This window comes from Chiloscyllium punctatum, chromosome 5 (assembly GCF_047496795.1).
Source record: "Chiloscyllium punctatum isolate Juve2018m chromosome 5, sChiPun1.3, whole genome shotgun sequence".
In the NCBI taxonomy this organism is placed as follows: Eukaryota; Metazoa; Chordata; class Chondrichthyes; order Orectolobiformes; family Hemiscylliidae; genus Chiloscyllium; species Chiloscyllium punctatum.
This window is the reverse complement of record NC_092743.1, coordinates 82,240,675-82,262,141: the sequence shown is the minus strand read 5'-3', so window position 1 is coordinate 82,262,141 and position 21,467 is coordinate 82,240,675.

Sequence of the window (21,467 nt, the reverse complement as noted above, 5' to 3'; positions counted from 1 at the left end):
CTTCGCAATGGCCTCCAACTGGGACCCACCACCAGGATTTGTCTTCCCAGGCCAGCCTGGAATCAAACTGCCTCCTGCGTTGGGCTCTGACTCATGATTCACCACTGGAACTCGACCAATTTCCTGGGTTGGCCTAGACTTAAAGTACCTCTCACGCCAGGCTCCAGCCCATGACTTTAGCATCAGGACTCGCCTCCGGGACCCTTCCTTCAGGGCTGCCTGGACTCAGACTGTTTCCAATGCTAGGCTCTGGCCCGTGACTCACCTCCAGGACTTGCCTCCTGTACCAGCATGGTCTCTGACTAGTCTCCCAAGCTGGCCTGGACTCGGGTTTGCCCCTCCAATCTCTCTGGATAAGTCTAAGAAGTTAAAAAGTTGTGGAGGAGGGAGATGCATGGGAAAGAAAAGCTGCAGAAAAGAGAAGAAAAAAGAAAGGAAAAGAAACTGGCTATCGGTGGCACAGTGATTAGCACTGCTGCCTCACAGTGCCAGAGGCTTGGGTTCAATTCCCGCCTCAGACGACTGACTGTGTGGAGTTTGCACATTCTCCCCGTGTATGCATGAGTTTGCTCCGGTTTCCTCCCACAGTCCAAAAATGTGCAGGTTAGGTGAATTGGCCATTCTAAACTGCCCGTAGTGTTAGGTGAAGGGATAAATGAAGGGGAATGGGTCTGGGCGGGTTGCAGGTCGGTGTGGACTTGTTGGGCCGAAGGGCCTGTTTCCACACTGTAAGTAATCTAATCTAATCTAAAATTCAGAGGACCACTGGCAACAGCGTCCTACTCTGCTGCCATCCCCTTTGCTTTGACACCACCACCAACACCATGGGCTGTTATTTTATTAAGTTGCCCCATATGTGATATCTTAGGGAATGCCTTTTGGAAGTCCAACCTTATTAGATCTATTAGTTCCCTTTTATCAACTGTGTTTGTTACCTCCTCAAAGAATGGGAATAAGTTTTCCAGGCAGGAATTCCCCTTAATGAAGCCATGCTGATTCTGCTTGATTATGCTATGGGTTTCTAAATGCTCTGCTATTACCTCCTTCATAACAGATCTAACATTCTCCAACAATAAATATTAAGCCAGCTGATCTAATTACCTGTTTATGTCTCTTTTTTTTGAATAATAGTGTTACATTGTCAGTTTTCCAAATCTCTTGGGACTTTCCTACATTCTAAGGATTCTTAGAAGATTACTATCAATATCTACTTATTTTAAAATCTTTGGTTCCAACCCATCAGATCCAGGAACAGATTAGACTTTAGACCCATTAATTTCTCCAGGTCTTTCTCTCTAGTGCTAGGTAATGTGTATTTCCCTACTACCTTTAATCCCTTTGTTATTTAGTATGATTTGAATGTTATTAGTATCCTCTACCATAAAGACTGGTACAAAATATTTGTTCAACTCCTCTGCCCCAATAATATTCCCCTTATTGTCTGAGGGCTCCATGCTTACTTTTGCCATTTTCTTCCTTTTCATATATTTGGAGAAGCTCTCACTACCTGTATTTATGTTACTAGTTAGTTTTCCTTCAGTTTATATTGCCCGCCTTTTTATTTATCAGCCTTTCTTAGGTATTAAAACACATTCTCAACTCCTTGATTTACCACTAATCTTTGCAACATTGTAAGTTTTAATTTTCATTTAATTTAATGCTCTCCTTAACTTCTCTCATAAACTATGGTAGGCTTGTATCCTTTATGCATTTTTTTCCCTCACTGGAATTTATCTTGAAGCATGAATTTCTTTTCTAAATGTCAGCCATTGTTCATCAATCATATTTTTTGCTAAGCCCACTTCGGCTAACTCTGTCCTCAATCCCATGTAATTATCATTATTTAATTTGTACAGTTGTTTCTGACACAAGTTTCTAACTCTCAAACTGAAAGCTAAAGTCTACCATGTTATGGTCTATGTTTTCTGAGATCATTTATTAATCCAACCTCATCACTAATTAAGTGATCCCAGATCAGATCCACAATATACTGCTCTGATACCAAATATGCTGTGTGAATTCCTCATACCTCTGCCAATTTGATTATCCCAATTATATGAAGATTAAAGTCACCCATGATAGATTTGGTGACTATTTGAAGTACTTTCATTATTTTCTAGTTTCTTCTGTTTCCTGCAGGACAGCAACTGTTCAGGTGGGCTATATAACTACTGTTCAGGTGGGCTAGATAACTACTGTTTTCTTCCCCTTGTTATTTCTTTCCTCACCCACATTGATTCTACATCAATTGATCCAAGATAATTTCTTACTAATGTATTAGCTCATTGTACAGACAAAAACACTCAACCATTGTCCTCTTCCTGCCTGTCCTGTCAAAAGGTCACATATTCCTGAATTAACCTTCCTTGTCTCTGTCTCTGTTATGGCAAGAAAACCATAACCAACAAGCTCTATTTTTGCAGTTAACTCATTTATTTCATTCTGAATGTAAAGTACATTCAAGTAAAGGGCCGTTCATTTTGCATTATTACCCTTTGTTCTCCCATTGTCTCAATTTGTGATTTTTTTGTGCTTGTCCCTTTTGTCTCTTTCTACACATCATCATTAAAATAGTTACCCTCCAATGCTGCCTTATGCTTTTAATTTGCACCTACAATAATTTCCTTTTCCAAAATCAAACCCCTCTAATTACTTTGTATCCCTTTCTACTGCACCAATTACTTGATTTGCCAGGAAGCTCATTCCAGTACAGTTCAGGTGGGGCTGTTCAGCTACCTTCATCCCCAGCACTACTGATAGTGTCCCACCAACTGAATGCTATTCCACACACATGAAACATTAAGCCGCATATTTAACTTGTCTGCTTTATTTAACTTCTGACAATTTATCCAGTAATCCTGAAATTGTCACCTTGGATGTTTTACTTTTTAGTTTAGCTCCTAACAGTTCAAAATCTTTCAGCATCACCTTCTTTTCAGTCCCATCAATGTTGTTGAATCAATGTGAATGACCACAAGAGATCTCTCTCCCCCACCTCTTCACATTCCACCCTCGCCCTGAGGAGAGCCTGCAGAACTCATTCACAGCTACGGAGAAAAGTAGGAATTGTACTAAATAGTAATTACCTAAGTTAAAGAATGAAGTTCTTTGCTCATCTCAAGTCTTATCATTCAGTTCTCCAAGTATCCTTCTCCACCTTGTAGTTGACAGCAGACACATTGTGAAAACAACAGAGACCTACAGACACGGCAGGAGGCCACACCCAGCAGACTCCCAGTTCACTGCATAAAGCATTGCATATGTGGTAGTCCCTAAGAATGAGCATGATGCTTGCTCATGGCAAGATACTGCAAGGGCAGACTTTTAACATGGGGAGGCCCTAATGCACTGCAGCTATTGCAGCCCTAATGCGCAATTCTGGCTGACAATAGTTCCCTCCCACTTTTACCACTTGCTTAAACATGGAGGAAGAAATTACAGATTGACAAATCAGCTTGTTTGGCCACATGAGACCAAAACTTTCATGACCATCAAGTTCTGATTTGGGACTTGAACACTTGAACACAGAGTGTTTGACTCAGACACTACCAACAGTACCTCTTGATGTCCTGCAGAAAATCTTAACAAACAATGGAGAGTCATAGAGTTTTTACAGTACAGAAAAAAACCCTTTGGACCACTGTGTTCATGCCGTTCATCAAACATCATTTATTTGAATCCCATTTGGCCTGGAGCTTTGTGTGCTCTGGCATTTTATATGCTTATCTAAATAGTTAAGGGGTTTACCTCAGTTGTGGTAGCAAAGCCCATCAAAGGAAAAAAAGGGCTCCTGCCTCTACCACACTGTTAGGCAATGAAATCCAGATGGGCAGAAATGGGTACTGCAGTTGCTAGAGATTAGAGTCAAGATTAGAGTGGTGCTGGAAAAGGACAGCAGGTCAGGCAGTATCCGAGGAGCAGGAAAATCAATGTTTCGGGCAAAACTATCCGTAATGGTGGGGATGAAGGTAGTTGAACAGCCCCACCTAAACTGTACTAGAACGTGTTTCCTGGCAAATCAAATAATTGGTGCTGTAGAGAGGGATGTAAAATAAATAGAGGGGTTTGATTTTGGAAAAGGGCCTTTGCCTGAAATGAATTCCAGATATCCAACATCATTTGAGTGAAAATAAATTTCCTCAAATACCCTCTGAAAATTCTGCTCCTTCCCTTAAATCTATGCCCCCTGGATATTGACTTCTCTATCAAGGGGAAATATTTTTCCCTTTCTCACCTATCCCCTCAGTACTGTGTATACCTCAACTTGGACCCCCAGCCTGCTCCTCTCGAAGAAAAACTTATCTCTAATGTCCTGGAAAGAAACAGAAGGGATATGAGACAAATTGTCATATTTGGGAAAACTCTGTTAAAAAAACGGGACAGTTGGTCACTCCACTCTTTAACTGTGTTCAGTGCTTGTTTGGAAAAATGCTCCATTTTTTTGTTTCAGTTGACTTTATTAGTCTCTCTTTTTTCTCCTCCCTACAGTCAGATTAGCCTAACGTTGCAACCTGACATGGGTTTAACCTTGAAGCTGAATGTGCAGGTAGTCTATCGACTACAGATGCATTCAGTTAACTCCATATGGATGCTTAGCTTCAATGTCATTTTAAGACTATACCCAAGCTTCAAGCGACTTTTAGATTGTGCACTGCCTAATGTTGCTGCTGGAGCTAAATTGATACAACTTGCAGTTATCATCTTTTATTGGATTCAGATGACAAAAATTTTGCAATTTAAAATAAATATCTGCAGAACATTCTTTTTTTAAAGATTAGATTCCCTATAGTATGGAAACAGGCCATTTGGCCCAACAAGTCCACACCAACCTTCGGAAGAGTAACTCACCCAGACCCATTCCCCTCCCCTATATTTACCCCTGACTAATGACCAGTTCACCTGAACTGCACATCTTTGGATTGTGGGAGGAAACTAGAGCACCTGGAGTAAACCTACACAGACACGAGGAGAATGTACAAATTCCACACAGTCACCCGAGTCGGGAATCAAACCCAGGTCCCTGGCGCTGTAAGGCAGCAGTGTTAACTACTCAGCCACTGTGCTGCCTGATTTCTTGATGAGTTTCATTTCTGCAACTGAGGTAGAACAGGTTGGGATGCAGTGGGAAGGAACTGACTTTCCTTGTCAATTAGCAGCTTAGTCTGCGAATCCAGGGAAATAGGGGAGGCAGTGAAAGTCAATTCCATTGCACAGTATATCTGGAAGCAGTTTTGAAAATTTAATTAGACAAGTGGCTCAGCCAAGAACCCAGCATGACCTTCCATCAATGCAATGTGGTAAGTTTGTATGGCACTTACAGTTATCACCCCCAGCTCTGTTACAGCTATGACCAAGCCTCCACGAATGTTACCTCAGAACATTTCATGTAGTTTTTGATGACTTTATTTTCTTAAGGATATGAAAACTGATGGAAAAGGTACAGCACTGAATTATTACAAGAAACGAGACTTACAGTCATGAATAATAGTGTATTTAACATTCAGCCATCCAATCCCTTTGTCTTGACCTGGAATTTATCCTTCAGTTGTTATAGTCTTATACTAACCCAGAATTTCAAAAAATAGAACATTCATCCCTTTAATTTAATGCCACCAAATTTCTCCACACACAGTCTAATTTCTCCAATGTGCCTAATCCCAATTTACTGCTTGCTTCTCATAATTGAATGTTCCTTTTTTAAATTATTTAAATCTATTTGAAGAAGAACTATGAGTTATTCTTCATTTATTTATGGCACAGAATTTGACCATGTAGCCTTCCTCATAATGTTACCCAGAATCTTTGAAGTTATGACCTTCTCTGTCTGTGATTTTCCACAGGGTAAATGCTACAGAAGTGGAAAATCCCAGATATCTTTTTTAAAAATTCCATATTTATTATTGTGCTTCCCTTGTGTTTGTGCACTAATCAATTGAAGCATTCATCTTATCAATGACTTTTTATAACTTGGAGAACACTGTCAGCCATCACTCAATCGTAAAACGTCATATCCCAGATACTGCACGAGTAACCTCAACTGATATTTGTCCCGTCCCCATCTTTCATATACCAATCATCTCTATCAAAATTCATACCTAGCCTTCATAGCTTTATCTTACACTTAGCAGTACTGTATCTGTCACCTGTATCTCTTACATCTTTCACATAGAAACACAGAAACAAGGAACAGGAGTAGGCCAATTTCACCCTTTGAACTTTCTCCACCATTCAATATGATCATGACTGATTCTCTACCTCAATGCCATATTCCTACTTTCTCCCCATAACCCTTCATGCCACTAATAACTACAAATTGATCTATCTGTCTCTTGAATATATTCAGTGACATGCCTCCCACAGCTTTCTGTGTTAGAGAATTTCATAGCATTATTAACGAAGAAATATTTCCTCATCTCATTCCCAAATTGACAATGTTAGCTATTCAACATGACAGGCACATCATTGGCACCACGGGTACATTTCTTCTGTCTTGCAGGGAAAGTTAACACATATTAGATATGCTAACTGGCAGGAGACAGATATAACTGTAGGTCCTTACCTCACCAGCCACTACTCTACACCTCCAACAGCATTGAGGTGACAGTGCTCACCATTGCTAGAGGGGCATTGCCAAGTTTATGACCAATGGTAGAGGCCAATGGCAACCTCAAGCCTAATCTTCTTCCTCAGGTTCAATTCATATCCACTCTTCATTATATACTCTGGTCTGATAGCCATGTTGTGGATGGTGTAAGAATGCACTTCTAATTTGCACACAAACTTCCTTTAACACAGGTTTTCAGTTCACTATGTCTATACATGGTAGACCAAGAAAACAATGATAATGAAGAAATGTCATTTATTAAATTTAACACATAGTCAAAACCTCAAATTAGAATTGGGAGATGGAGTAGAGCATTAGGTCCTTCAAGCCTGAACTGCATTCAACAAGATCATGGTCAATCTGACTGTAGCCTCAACACCACTTTCCTCCTGGCTCCACCGCCCACCCCTACCCCCCGACAACCCAATGACCTTTTACTCAAAAACCTATGGTCAAAATCGAGATCAGAACTTTAACTCAACTTTAAATATATTCAATGATTGAGCCTCCACTACACCTTAGAAGTGAACTCCAAAGACTTTCTGAAAAAAGAATTCTTTTCTCATCTTAGTTTTAAATAGAAGACTGCTTATTTTTAAATGATGCCCCATTGTTCTAGATGCCCCGCAAGGGGAACTTGGGACCAATACCGATCCAAACTAGAGACGCAGACAGACACCCGGCGACTATGGCAAGGACTGAATGACATCACAGATTCTAAAAAGTGACAGTGCAAGATAGCAGACAATGACACATCCCTCCCAAATTGTCTCAACACCTTCTATGCTCGCTTTGAGCAGAATTTCAGTGGAGAGGTAACACCTATTCCGACAAGTCCTGACAAACCTATTCCAGCAGGCACTGCATCAGATGTCAGATCAGTTTTCCTTCATGTGAATCCAAGGAAAACAATGGGACCAGATGGAGTACCAGGCTGTGCACTTAAAGTATGTGCAGACCAACAGGCAGAGGTCTTCTCGGACATCTTCAACCTCTCCCTGCAGCAGGCTGCTGTCCCTGTCTGTTTCAAGAGGGCCAACATCATCCCTGTGCCTAAAAAGGTTCATGCAGCATGTCTCAATGACTGCGGCCCAGTGGCCCTAAATTCGGTGGTCATGAAGTGTTTTGAAAGGCTGGTCATGGCATTAATCAACTCCAGCTTCCCCATTACTCTTGATCCACTCCAATTGCCTTTCGGACCACCAGATCCACATCAGATGCCATATCACTTGCCTTTCACTCCTCCCGTGAACATCTTGACACCAAGAACAGCTACGTAAGAATCCTACTCATTGATTGCATTTCAGCCTTCAACACTATTATCCCCTCGAGACTGATTACTAACCTTAGTGATCTCACACTAAGCCCCACTCTCTGCAACAGGATCCTGACCCACAGGCCACAATCAGTGAAGATTGGGGATAATATTTCATCCTCACTAATACTCAACACTGGAGCTCCCCAGGGATGCGTACTCAGCTCCCTACTGTACTCACTGTATACCCATGACTGCATCGCCAAATACCAGACTAATGCCATTTACAGGTTTGACTATGTCCACCATAGTCAGTCGAATCTCAGATGGCGACGAAACAGACTACAGACGGAAGGTGGAAGACCTGAAAAAGTGGTGCACTGAGAACAACACAGCTCTAAATGCCGGCAAAACCAAATAACTCATTATTGACTTTTGGCAGGATGCTACTCTTGCCCCCCTGTACATTAACAACACAGAGGTAGACTGAATGGAGAGTGTCAAGTTCCTCAACAACAAGCTTTCTTGGATTCTTTATGTGGACGCACTTTATGTGACAAAGGCCCAAAAACATCTCTTCTTCCTCAAGCAGCTGAGGAAATTTGGCATGACGGCAAATACCCTTGCCAACTTTTATAGGTGCGTCATTGAGAGCATTCTGTCTGGATGTATCACTACCTCGTATGGCAACTGTACCATTCAAGATCAGAGATGGTTAGAGGAAGTGATCAACTCAGCTCAGACAATCACAAAGGCCAACCTCCCATCTATAGAATCCATCTCCCAGGCCCACTGTCAAGGAAAGGTCGCTCGCATTCTCAAAGATCCATCCTACCCTGGCAATGTTTTTCTACAACATCTACCATTTGGGAGAAGGTACAGAAGCCTGAACACGCACCCCAGCTGGTTTCGTAACAGTTTCAACCCTACTGTTGTTAGAATACTGAATGGACTCACAAATTCTGAACATTAACCTGTACCTGTGTTTTTGTTTTTGCCACTGTTTACCTATTATTTACTTAGCTATGCTACTTAACTCTGTGATCTGCCTGTATTGCTCGCAAGACAAAGCTTTTCACTGTGCCTCGGTACATGTGACAATAAATAAATTCAATTCAAATTCAATTCAATTCAATTCAACTTTCTGCAGTACAACTGTCAAGTTCCTTCAGAATTTTATATGCTTCAAGGAGACAACCTCTCACTCTTCTAAAGTCCAGTGAGTGTAGGTCCAAGCTTCTCAACCTCCTGTCGTAAGGCAACATCTTGATTTCGGGCACCAGCCGAGTGTAATGGCCTCTAATGTGAACATATTCTTGTCTTATCACATTGTTGTATATGGGAGTTTATAGTGTGCAAATGCTGCACCATTACACAACTTACCATACTTCAGAAATACTTAATTGGATGTAAACCAGAACGTTATGTATAATTTGACATTTGACATCTCTTAATTGCACAGACATCCAGTGATCACAGAAAACGCAATGTATGTGCAAGTCATTCTTTTTTATTGTTATCGCAACATCTTTCATGCCACTTCCAACCTTTGACCAAAACAATATCCTTAACATACTTAATCTATTGAATTATTTTGCTAATGTATAAATTTGCTTCCCATAATAAATTATGATGTTCAGCTGAAATATTCTTTTGAATATGCTGCTTTTCTGCCTTCATCAAGAGAAAATATTGGTCATGCTCACCCTTTGCATGACTGTTAATCCTGTTGCATGCAAAATCTTGTGGCTGAGTAAGGAGGGATAAACTAATCAGTTTCCTTGTCTCACTTCCGCACTAGTCACAATAATGTTGAATATTGCCAATTATATCAATATTAACTGTATGTGGCTCAGTATCAGATAGTTTCTTCAGTAACAAAGAAATGACTTGTTTATTGCAAACAAAACTAACTCAAGTGAAGGTTAACAATGGAACGTTGTGCAAATAAATGCCTACTATCCTTCTTGAAAAATAATGCAGAGGACAACCTGCAAGTCTGGCAAAGAAAATGTAAAACTCTGCAGAATATTTAAATTAAAAATACTTTGACAAAGCACCAGTTACATCAGAACATAGAACAGTTCTGCCCAGGAATTGGCCCTTCAGCCCATGATGTTGTGCCGAACATGATGCCAAATTAAACTAATCCCTTCTGCCTGCGCTGAGTCCATATCCTTCCATTTGTTGCATATTCATGTGCTTATCTAAAAGTCCCTTAAACATTCCTATAGCATCTGTTTCCTCTTCTAGACTCCTACCACTCTCTGTGTAAAAAACTTACCCTCACATTTCCTTGGAATTTCCCTTTTTCACATTAAGTGCATGCCCCTTAGTATTAGGTAATTCAACTCTGAGAAAAAGATTCTGACTGTCAATCCTAGCTATGCCTCTCATAATTTCAAAGACTGCTATCAAGTCTCTTCTCAGCCTCTGCCACTCCAGAGAAAATAACCTGAGCTTTTCCAGCATCTGTTTATCGCTGATAGCCTCTAGTCGGGGCAGCATCCTGGTAAACCTGTTCTGCATCCTCTCCAAGCCTCCACATCCTTCTTGTAATGTGGCGACCAGAACTGAAAGCAATACTCTTTATTGTGGCCTAAGCAAAGTTTTATAAAGCTGCAACATGATATGCCTCGACCAATAAAGCCAAGTATGCCATATACCTTCTTTATTTCCCTTCCTAAATGTGTGACCAGTTTCAGGGAGATTCGGATTTGAACCCCAAGATCCCTCTGTCATCAGTGCTGTTCAGGGTCATGCCGTCAACAGTGTAACTTGCTTTAACATTTGATCTACCAAAATGCAGCAACTCACACTTGCTTAGATTAAACTCTATCTGCCCTTTCTCTGCCTATATCTGCCAATGATTTTTTTCCTGCTATATCCTTTGACAACTTTCTCTACTATCCACAACTCTACCGATCTTTGTGGCATCTGCAAACTTACTAACACACCCATCGATGTTATCATCCAAGTCATTTCTATATATCACAAACAGCAGAGGTCCCAGTACGAATCCCTGTGGAACACCACTAGTCATGGTCCTCCAGCCAAAAAATACACCCTTCCATGACTACCCACTGCCATCTGTGGGCAAACCAATTCTGAATCCGAGTGCCCATGTCACCATGGAGCCCATGCATCATAATCTTCTGGATGAACCTACCATGAGCAAGCTTGTCAAATACCTTATTAAAATCCCTGTAGGGAACATCTACTGCTCTACCCTCATTGAATTTTTTGAGAAGATGAGAAAGGTGAACAATCAGGTTAGTAAGACATGACCTTCCTGAACAAAGCCAGAGAAAAAAAAAATCACAGATTGCCCCATTTGTTGGTCTGCAGCCCAAGATGCTTTGCACAAAATCAATTGGCACTGAGGTGAGGAGTCACTGACCTTGAAATGTTAACTCTGTTTTTCTCTCTGCAGATGCTGCCAGACCTCTGGGTTTCTCGAGCACTTCCAGTTTTTGTTGGTACTAAGGTGCTTCCTGGATCAGTTATAGTGGTTGAATTCACTTTTCTGGTTACAGTGACATAGATTTCAAATTCAATTTTAGGAACTCTGCACTCACAAACTTTGTGGAAAGGAATTTCAGAGAAAAAAAAGAGGGCAAAGGCTATTAATTCTGAAACAAATTATCGTAGATTCTCTGTGTTCAAATTCAGACATTTTGTACACTTATGAGCTGGATCTTGTGACCTCGACTCCTAAGCATTGTAGATGCAGGGACACAGTCAAGTTGCTTTGTGGTCTTTGTAAATGCTAAATTTTTCCATGCTGCAGCCAGTCTTCTCTTTGTTGCACAGTGTTCCTTTCAAGAAGTGCAAAATACAAATATGTGTTCACCCAATTGTAATCAATATCTCAGATAACGCATCCTAAGACTGTAAGTCATTCACTTTATATGAATAACGTGTCATCAAAATCTGACCTGGGTCATTGTAAATATTGCTCATTTATCTTAGATGAAGATTTTCAGGTGAAATCTGGATCAGTGACATAACTACTGAAGCAGCAGAGGAACCCTCAGTTAGCATCAGAGAACATTGATGTTGACACCTTCCTCCAGACCAAAGGGGTAGCCATGGGCACACGTATGGGCCCAGCTATGCCTGTCTCTTTGTTGGCTATGTAGAGCAGTTGATCTTCTGTAATTACAGCGGCACCACTCCCCACCTCTTCCTACGCTACATTGATGACTGCATTGGCGCCACCTCATGCTCCCGCGAGGAGGTTGAGCAATTCATCAACTTCACCAACACATTCCACCCTGACCTTACATTTACCGGGACCATCTCTGACACCTCTCTCCCCTTCCTGGACCTCTCCATCTCCATTAATGACGACCGACTTGACACTGACATTTTTTACAAACTCAACGACTCCCACAGCTACCTGGATTACGCCTCTTCCCACCCTACCGCTTGCAAAAATGCCATCCCGTATTCCCAATTCCTCCGCCTCTGCCGGATATGCTCCCTGGAGGACCAGTTCCACCACAGAACACACCAGATGGCCTCCTTCTTTAGAGACCGCAATTTCCCTTCCCACGTGGTTAAAGATGCCCTCCAATGCATCTCATCCACATCCCGCACCTCCGCCCTCAGACCCCACCCCTCCAACCATAACAAGGACAGAACGCCCTTGGTGCTCACCTTCCACCCTACAAACCTTCGCATAAACCAAATCATCCGCCGACATTTCCGCCACCTCCAAAAAGACCCCACTACCAGGGATATATTTCCCTCCCCACCCCTTTCCGCCTTCCGCAAAGACCGTTCCCTCCGCGACTACCTGGTCAGGTCCACGCCCCCAAACAACCCACCCTCCAATCCTGGCACTTTCCCCTGCCACCGCAGGAACTGTAAAACCTGTGCCCACACCTCCTCCCTCACCTCTATCCAAAACCCTAAAGGAGCCTTCCACATCCATCAAAGTTTTACTTGCACATCCACTAATATCATTTATTGTATCCGTTGCTCCTGATGCGGTCTCCTCTACATTGGGGAGACTGGGCGCCTCCTAGCAGAGCGCTTGCGGAACATCTCCGGGACACCCCCACCAATCAACCACACCGCCCCGTGGCCCAACATTTCAACTCCCCCTCCCACTTTGCCGAGGACATGGAGGTCCTGGGCCTCCTTCACCGCCGCTCCCTCACCACCAGACGCCTGGAGGAAGAACGCCTCATCTTCCGCCTTGGAACACTTCAACCCCAGGGCATCAATGTAGACTTCAACAGTTTCCTCATATCCTCTTCCCCCACCTCACCCTAGTTCTAAACTTCCAGCTCAGTAACTGTCCCCTTGACTTGTCCGGACTTTTCCTACTTGCCTATCTTCTTTTCCACCTATCCACTCCACCCTCTCCTCCTTGACCTATCACCTTCATCCCCTCCCCCACTCACCCATTGTACTCTATGCTACTTTCTCCCCACCCCCACCCTCCTCTAGCTATCTCTCCACGCTTCAGGCTCACAGCCTTTATTCCTGATGAAGGGCTTTTGCCCGAAACGTCGATTTCGAAGCTACTTGGATGCTGCCTGAACTGCTGTGCTCTTCCAGCACCACTAATCCAGAATCTGGTTTCCAGCATCTGCAGTCATTGTTTTTACCAGTAGTAGGTATCAATTTCCATGGTTTAAAAGTATTTAAGTTATTTGACAGCTGCTGAGTGAAAACAAGTGAAATTTGAGTGGCAGATGAGAGTCTGGGAAAGGAGGGGAAGTGGTTAGAATGCTTGGTGGATGAGAGGAGTTAGCCTGGCAGTTGAGATAACCCAGGGATGTGGGATTGGGGATGTTGGGTAGGAGGTAGGTTTTGGATCAGGAAGGTTCTGAAGAAAGGCATGCTGGACTCTAACTTTGTTTCTCTCTTCTCTGATGTTAAGTTTCTCTAGCTATTTCAGATTTCCAGCACTTGCAACATTTTGCTTTTATTTAAGGATTGTTGTTGAGTATCTGTGGGGGTTCAAAGTGTTCAGTCATGATTTGCAGAGGGATTTCAGTTTTATAATTACCTAAGAATTAGAATTGGAGTAGTCCTCTAACATTTGTTACTAACTACTCAAGTAAGTCAGAATCTTCCAATATCTCTGATACCAAATCAGAGCTGGCGATAATTTCAGAGAGTTTCAGACATCAGGTAATTGTCCTTCAACTTGTAAGGCAATGCCTGCAAAGTCAGGTGTGTCGGGGCTTCCATATATTTTATACTTCAGAAATGATTACCTTTTAGTTGGACAATCTGTACAAGCATCAGATTGCTTCCAATGATAGATTTCCCATGAAAGCTGTCTTGTTCACTGTCAGCATGATTAAAAATGTTATAAAAACACCTAAATTTCAATACTTTGTTCAGTGGATAAATTTGCCTTCAAAACTGAAATTGATAAGACTGTGTTAGGTCAGACTATCAAGGGATTAAGAAACAAAGACAGTTAAGTTGAGTTTTAGTTCAGGGAGAAAGAGAGAACAGCAGATGCTGGAGATTAGAATCAAAAAAAGTGTGGTGCTGGAAAAGCACAGCCAGTCAGACAGCATCTGAGGACAGGAGAGTTGACATTTCGAGCATAAGACCTTCATTAGGAATGTTAGGGGGGGGGGATCCCAAGGGAATGCAATAGGTAGATGAAGATGGAGGGTGATGGTGATAGGTTGGAGTGGAGTGTGGAGTGGATAAGTGGGAAGGAACATGGACAAGTAGGACAGTTCAAGAGGGTGGCGCTGAGTTGGAAGGTTGGATCTGGGATAAGGTGCAGGGAAGAGAGATGAATAAACTGGTGAAATCGACATTAATCCCATGTGGTTGGATGGTCCCAAGATGGATGATAAGGTGTTCTTCCTCTAGGCATCGGATGGTTAGAAATTGGCCGTGGAGGAGGCCTAGGACTTGCATGTCCTTGGCGGAGTGGAACAGGGAGTTGAAGTGTCCGGCCACAGGGCAGTGGAGTTGTTTAGTGCATGTGGCCCAGAGATGTTCTCTGAAATGTTCTGCAAGTTGGCATCCTGTCTTCCCAATGCAGAGGAGACCACATCTAGAGCAACCGACTCAGTAGATGACATGTGTGGAGGTGCAAGAAATTCTCTGTCAGATGTGAAGGATCTCTGGGTCCTTGGATGGAGGTGAGGTGGGGTGGAGGCATGGGTGCAGTTTCTACACCTCTTGTGGTGGCAGGGGAAGGTGCCAGAAGTGGAGGGTTGTTTTTCAGACAGAAGGCCTATGACCAGTGGAGTGCCAGAAGGATTGGTGCTGGGTCCACTACTTTTGTCATTTATCGAAATGATTTGGATGTGAGCATAAGAGGTATAGTTAGTAAATTTGAAAATGACACCAAAATTGGAGGTGTAGTGGACAGCGAAGAAGGTTACCTCAAATTGCAATGGGATCTTGATCTGATGGGCCAGTGGGCTGAGGAGTGGCAAACGGAGTTTAATTTAGATAAATGGAAGGTGTTGCATTTTGGGAATGCATGTCTTTGCACGACTTATATACTTAATGGTAAGGACCTAGGGAGTGTTGCTGAATAAAGAGACCTTGGATTGCACGTTCATAGCTCCTTGAAGGTAGAGTCGTAGGTAGATAGGATAGTGAAGAAGGCATTTGGTATGCTTTCCTTATTTCCTATTGGAAGAATGTTGAAAAAGTTCAGAAATGATTTACAAGGATGTTGCCAGGGTTGGAGTGTTTGAGCTAAAGGGAGAGGTTGAATATTTTGGGGTTGTTTTCCCTGGAGCATTGGAGGCTGAGGGGTGACCTTATAGAGGTTTATAAAATCATGAAGGGCATGGATAGGGTAAACAGACAAGGTCTTTTCCCTGGGTGGGGGAGTCCAGAATTAGACACCATAGGTTTAGGGTGAGAGGGGAAAGAAATAAGAGACCTAAGGGGCTTTTCTTCACAGAGAGGGTGGTGTGTGTATGGAATGAGCTGCCAGAGGAAGTGGTGGAGGCTGGTAACAATTGCAACATTTAAAAGGCACCTGGATGGGTATATGAATAGGAAGGGTTTGGAGGGATATGGGCCCAGGTGCTGACAGGTGGGACTAGATTAGACTTGGATATCTGGTTGGCATGGATGATTTGGATCGATGGGTCTGTTTCCGTGCTGTACATCTCTATGACTCTAAGAGCTTATGCTCAAAACATTGACTGTCTTGCTCCCCAGATGCTGCCTGCCCAGCTGTGCTTTTCCAGCACCACACTTTTGAGTTTTAGCTCAGTTTATGATCTGACCTATAGGCTGAATGGCCCATGCCTGTCCCTAAATATTTTACATTAATGAGTCTTTTTGCCAAAGTCTGTTGTGTTCTCTGGAAAAACCCAAAGTAAAATCAAATAAACATGAACAGAGCTTGCCATTGTGAGAAGCAGAGACATCTATCTCCTGACTAGAAGATTTGTCACAAATTTTCTATATTAGACAAAGGCAGCTGCAGTTTCAATGATTTCAGCAAAATAAATCTAATTTAATCTTTGAAATACTCCCAGAACCAACATTTTAAATTATGTTATGGCCATGCCCTTTAAGATTGCATATCAGCAAGAAATTAAAGCTGCATTCAGTAAAGTTTCTACAGTGTAGATCTTGTTCTGCTGGAATAACATATAATGGAATCAGGTACATGTTAATAACATGGGAATATACCAATGAATAGGTGTAACTCGAATACTGGGGCTTTACTTTCAGATTAAGTCAAGAAGTCATACAGCACAGAAAAGGCCCTTAAGCCCGTTGGGTCTGTGCCAACCTATCTACATCAATCCTATATTTGCAGCATTTGGCCCATAGCCTGAATGTTATAACATCTCAAGTGCTAATCCATATACTTTTTAAAGGTTTCCTGCCTCTATTACCCACTGCTACAGTGCATTAAAGATTTTCACCACATTCTGGGTGAAAAACATCCTCCAATCTCCTACTCCTCCTGTACTTCACCTTAAGACAATGTCCCCTCATTACTGACCATTTAACGAAGGGAAACAGCAGCTTCCCATCTACCATGTCCATGCCCCTCATAATCTTATGTGTCTCAACAGGGCTTGTAAGATGCTGTCTAAGGAGCCTTAGTGAATTTCTGTTGTACAACAAATGTGATTATGTCACATTAATCATAACCTTCTGAAGTTAACTCATCATTATTAATAAATTGATTGGAGGTATCTAAATTCAGTTTTCTTCCAGCTGGTGGAGAGAAAAGATGTTCATTCTATCAGATAAGCTTGAATCCCAACAAAAGCCTTATAACTGGTGATAGAAATTTCTCGATGAAACTAATTTGAGCCTCATGTAAAAATGAAAGAATTTGAATGAAGTGCATTTAGGGAGTGGGTATATTGATGAATTTTTAATATGGGACAGCTTCAATGATGCATGGTTGCTGCCAGCTAGCATGGTGGCTCAGTGGTTAGCGTTGCTGCCTCATAGCACCAGAATCCCAGGTTCAATTCCAGCCTTGAGCGACTGTCTGTGTCGAGTTTGCACATTCTCCCCATGTCTGCGTGGGTTTCTTCTGGGTGCTCCGGTTTCCTCCCAAAGTCCAAAGACATGCAGGCCAGGTGAAGTCATCATGCTACATTGCCCATAGTGTTAGGTGCAGTAGTCAGAGGGAAATGGGTCTGGGTGGGTTACTCCCCAGAGGGTCAGTGTGGACTGGTTGGACTGAAGGACCTGTTTCCAGACTGAAGGGAATCTAATCTAATCTAATTTCAGTTATGTAACAAGTGAAATACTATGGATGATAGAGATCTGAAAAATAGAAAATGTTGGAGGAATTCAGTAGGTCTGGCAGCATCTGTGGAGAGAAAACCAAGTTAAGGTATTGAGTCCTTTGTCCTTCCTTCAGAACTGATAGTTGCTGGGAAAAGATAATGTATATTCTGATCAGGGAGGAATAACGGGGGGAGGGAAAGGGAAGTGAGTGCATAAGGAGAGAATTCGCCCAGAGAGAGACAGTAAGAGAAAAATAAAGGCAGACAAAGGGATAATAGAATCCTAGAATCCATACAATGTAGAAATTAGCCATTTGGCCTAACAAGTCCACATTACGTCTTTGAAGAGCATCCCACCCAGATTCACCCATATACTCCATCCCTTTAACCCTGCGTTTCACATGGGTAATCCACCTAACGTACACGTTCCTGGACACTATAGGCAATTTAGCATGGCCAATCCCACCTTTGGATCGTAGGAGGAAACCAGAGCACCCAGAAAGGACTCATACAAAAATGGGGAAAATGTGCACACACTCCACCCAGCCAGTGGCCAGATGCTGGAATAAAACCTGGGTGCCTGGTGCTATGAGGCAGCAGTGCTAACCACTGTGCCAGTGTGTCACCCCAGGCTTACCAAATTTGCCAGGCTTACCATGTACTTTGAAAATGAAGCTTGGAGTTAGGAAATCTAAGAATGACAGTGGCATGGCTAGGCCATTGGGCAAATGACCAATCAGGAGTTGACTGGCACCATGTTCCAGGAATCTGCTCAGGGAATGTTCTCCATTTCTTTATGGGTGTTTTTGTATGAAGGTGGAAAAATCAATGTGTTATCAACCTCATATTCTGTATATATGTTATTTTAAGATGTTGAGAAAGGTTTGTTAATGTTCATAACAATACAGTCAGAAATTTAAGAGGAGCTGTCCTGTTTTTGATCTCCAACAATCAATGGAAAATTACCACATATAAAGAAATTTGACCATTCTATCCTGACAAGCTAATGGTCATCTCTGATCTCTCATACAGTTATACAGACATAGAGTTATACAGCATGGATGCAGACTGTTCTGTCCAATTTGTCCATGTTGACCAGAAAGATTAAAGTGATATAGTCCCATTTGCCAGCATTTGGCCCATCTCCCTCTAAACACCACCTGTACATGTTCCTATCCAGATGCCTATTAAATGTTGTAATTGTACTGACCTCTTCCTCTGGCAGCTCATTCCATACACACACCAGCCTGTGTGTGAAAAAGTTACACCTCAGGTCCCTTTTAAATCTTTTCTCTCTCATCTTAAACCTATGTACTCTAGTTTTCGACTCCCCACCCTGGGGAAAAGACCTTGCCCATTTACTCTACCATGCCCCTCATGATTTTATAAACCTCTATAAGATCATCCATAGCTCAAATCCTCCAATCCCAGCAATATACTTGTAAATCTTTTCTGAACCCACTCAAGTTTAATAACATATTTCCTATAGAAGGGAGACCAGATTGAACCTTTTTCTCCAAAGTCCGTAAGGATTGTCACTGCTTTAATAGCTGAGTATGCTAATGAGCCAAGGACCAGGATGAGATCACATGACCAGTAGCCATGGCAGATGCTGTGGTAAGCTAAAGGTATGTGCATAAGTTGTTTTGTAAGTGCTAGTTATCAGTTTTAGTGGTGCATATACCTGTTTGAAATTTTCAAGGAATTTGAACCTATGCTACTTGCTAATCTGATGTGATAGTGGTAACTCTGCTCAGAGAAGCAACACAAAAATATGACAAATCTAAATTTGTGTTCCTTTTTCCTATGTCTCTGTTCTTAAATCACTTACTCCAGTCAAGTTTTCACATTTGAATTGGTCTAAACCAGGCTCACAAATGATATCTATGACAACGTTAGTGCAGTTTTTGTACTTGTCTTACTCGAACACTTTGCAGCCTTTGACAGACCATCTTCCTATGTTAGGAGGGCTGACCTTACATTCCTTTATATTTATTCAGCAATGGCTATATTTTCCACACTTATTGGAGGTAGGAACGAATCATTGTTGCCTCCTTCTACACTCTGAACCCTTCAGTTTAGATAATTTTGGCAAGTGGCAATGTCCTTATACGTGCTGCATAGACTTAGTTCTGTCTCTCCACCACCTATCACAATCCCTGAACTGTCCCTCTCTTTGTTAGGTTATGATTTTGAGGCAATTTCTATTAGGTACTGCTGGCTTTGTTGAATGACGTTGACTCACAGTTTACCAGTATTTCCAATTTGAAATTTGGATAGTCATATTTAAATCCCTTCATGTTTTCACCACCGTTTTTGTTTACCAAAACCTTCTCCTACACTACATCTCCCCATAACTCTCTGTTTCCCCCTATGCTGTATGTCCCTCTTTCCCCCTGTCACTCCACTTGTGACGATATCTTTCGCCTATATTTTGAATTTTCTCTCTAATCCTTCTGTTTTACTTCCTCCTACTCCTCCTTCGTGAACGTCCTTAAATCTAACCAAGTGCCTCTTCTTTCTCTCTAATATTTCTTTTATTTATTCATTCATGGGATGGAGTCACATGTCGGCCAGATCTAGTAAAGATAGCAGTTTTCTTCCCCAGGGAACATTAATGACCAAACTGGGTTTTTCTCACCGATCAACAATGGTTTCATGGTCATCATTAAACTCTCAATTCCAGATTTTTAATTGCATTTAAAATTTACCGTCTGCCGTGGTATGATTCAAACCCATTCCTCAGAATATTACCTGGTTTCTGACTTAATTGTCCAGCGGCAACACCACTTGGTCACTGTCTCCCTTAAATTTAGATCAGTATCCATTCAACCTGTTAATATTTGTCAAGAACTTTGCAATGATCTTGTTAACAATCTGCTGTTGTATGATATCTATGAAGTGGGACTTGATGTCAGCAGAATGCAGATGTATAAAGAAGGAGGGAATAATGTTCAAAGAAATACTGACCATGATTGTGATATTACTATATACACCTTAAAAGGTCACACTTTAAATTTCTGACAACCGTTATTTACGTGAAAAGATAGTATGCATTAATCCAATGTAAAGCGCCAACATTAGCAGTTGGTCTTGTGGGGTGACCAGTCTTAGAGTTGCATTATGTTGCAGAGGAGTAGTACGACTTCCGAATAGGGCACCTGTCATCACCAGTTCACGTTAAAGTCATCCAAAGCCTCCTGACCATGGTACTCCAGAATGCACAAGTGATTGTGGTGGCCTAGATGTAAGGGATCAACTGATCCTGGTTTGTCCACAATATGACATTTGCCCAGATATCGAACCCTCTCTTGAGTTCCTGCACTTCACAATTTGTGTCATCTCATGAAATTCCATTTGTGTCCTTCAAAATAATGGAATAGGATTTCTTGAGTGGCACGTTGCTGCAGTTTTTCCACTTCCTCATTTTTGTCCATCCAGGTACATCTTGAGGTAAAGTCCTAACTTCCAGAAGTGGAGATACTAAGTGTGGAGCTTCCTTTAAGATGATCCTTCCTCCTTCCATTTGGACCTGGGGTGGAGAGTGTTGTGTGTAGCAGACCCATACAATAAAATTTTAAGTTCACTGTGTGTCAAGTGAGGTTATCACTTAATGTTCTCTGTTCCAAGGGAAATAATACTAAACATTCACAAAGGCAGTGGAATACAAAGGTATAGTGGTTATGCTTCAGTTATATAAGAAACTGGTGAGACCACATCTGGAGTACAGTATTGGTCTCCTTTATATAAGGAGAATGTAATTCATTGGAGACAGTTCAGAGTAGGTTTGATGCAACAAATAGGTTGTCTTATGAGGAAAATTTGGACACACTGGCCCTTTAGCTACTGGACTTCAGGAAGCTAAGAGGCAACTTGATTGAAACATATAAGA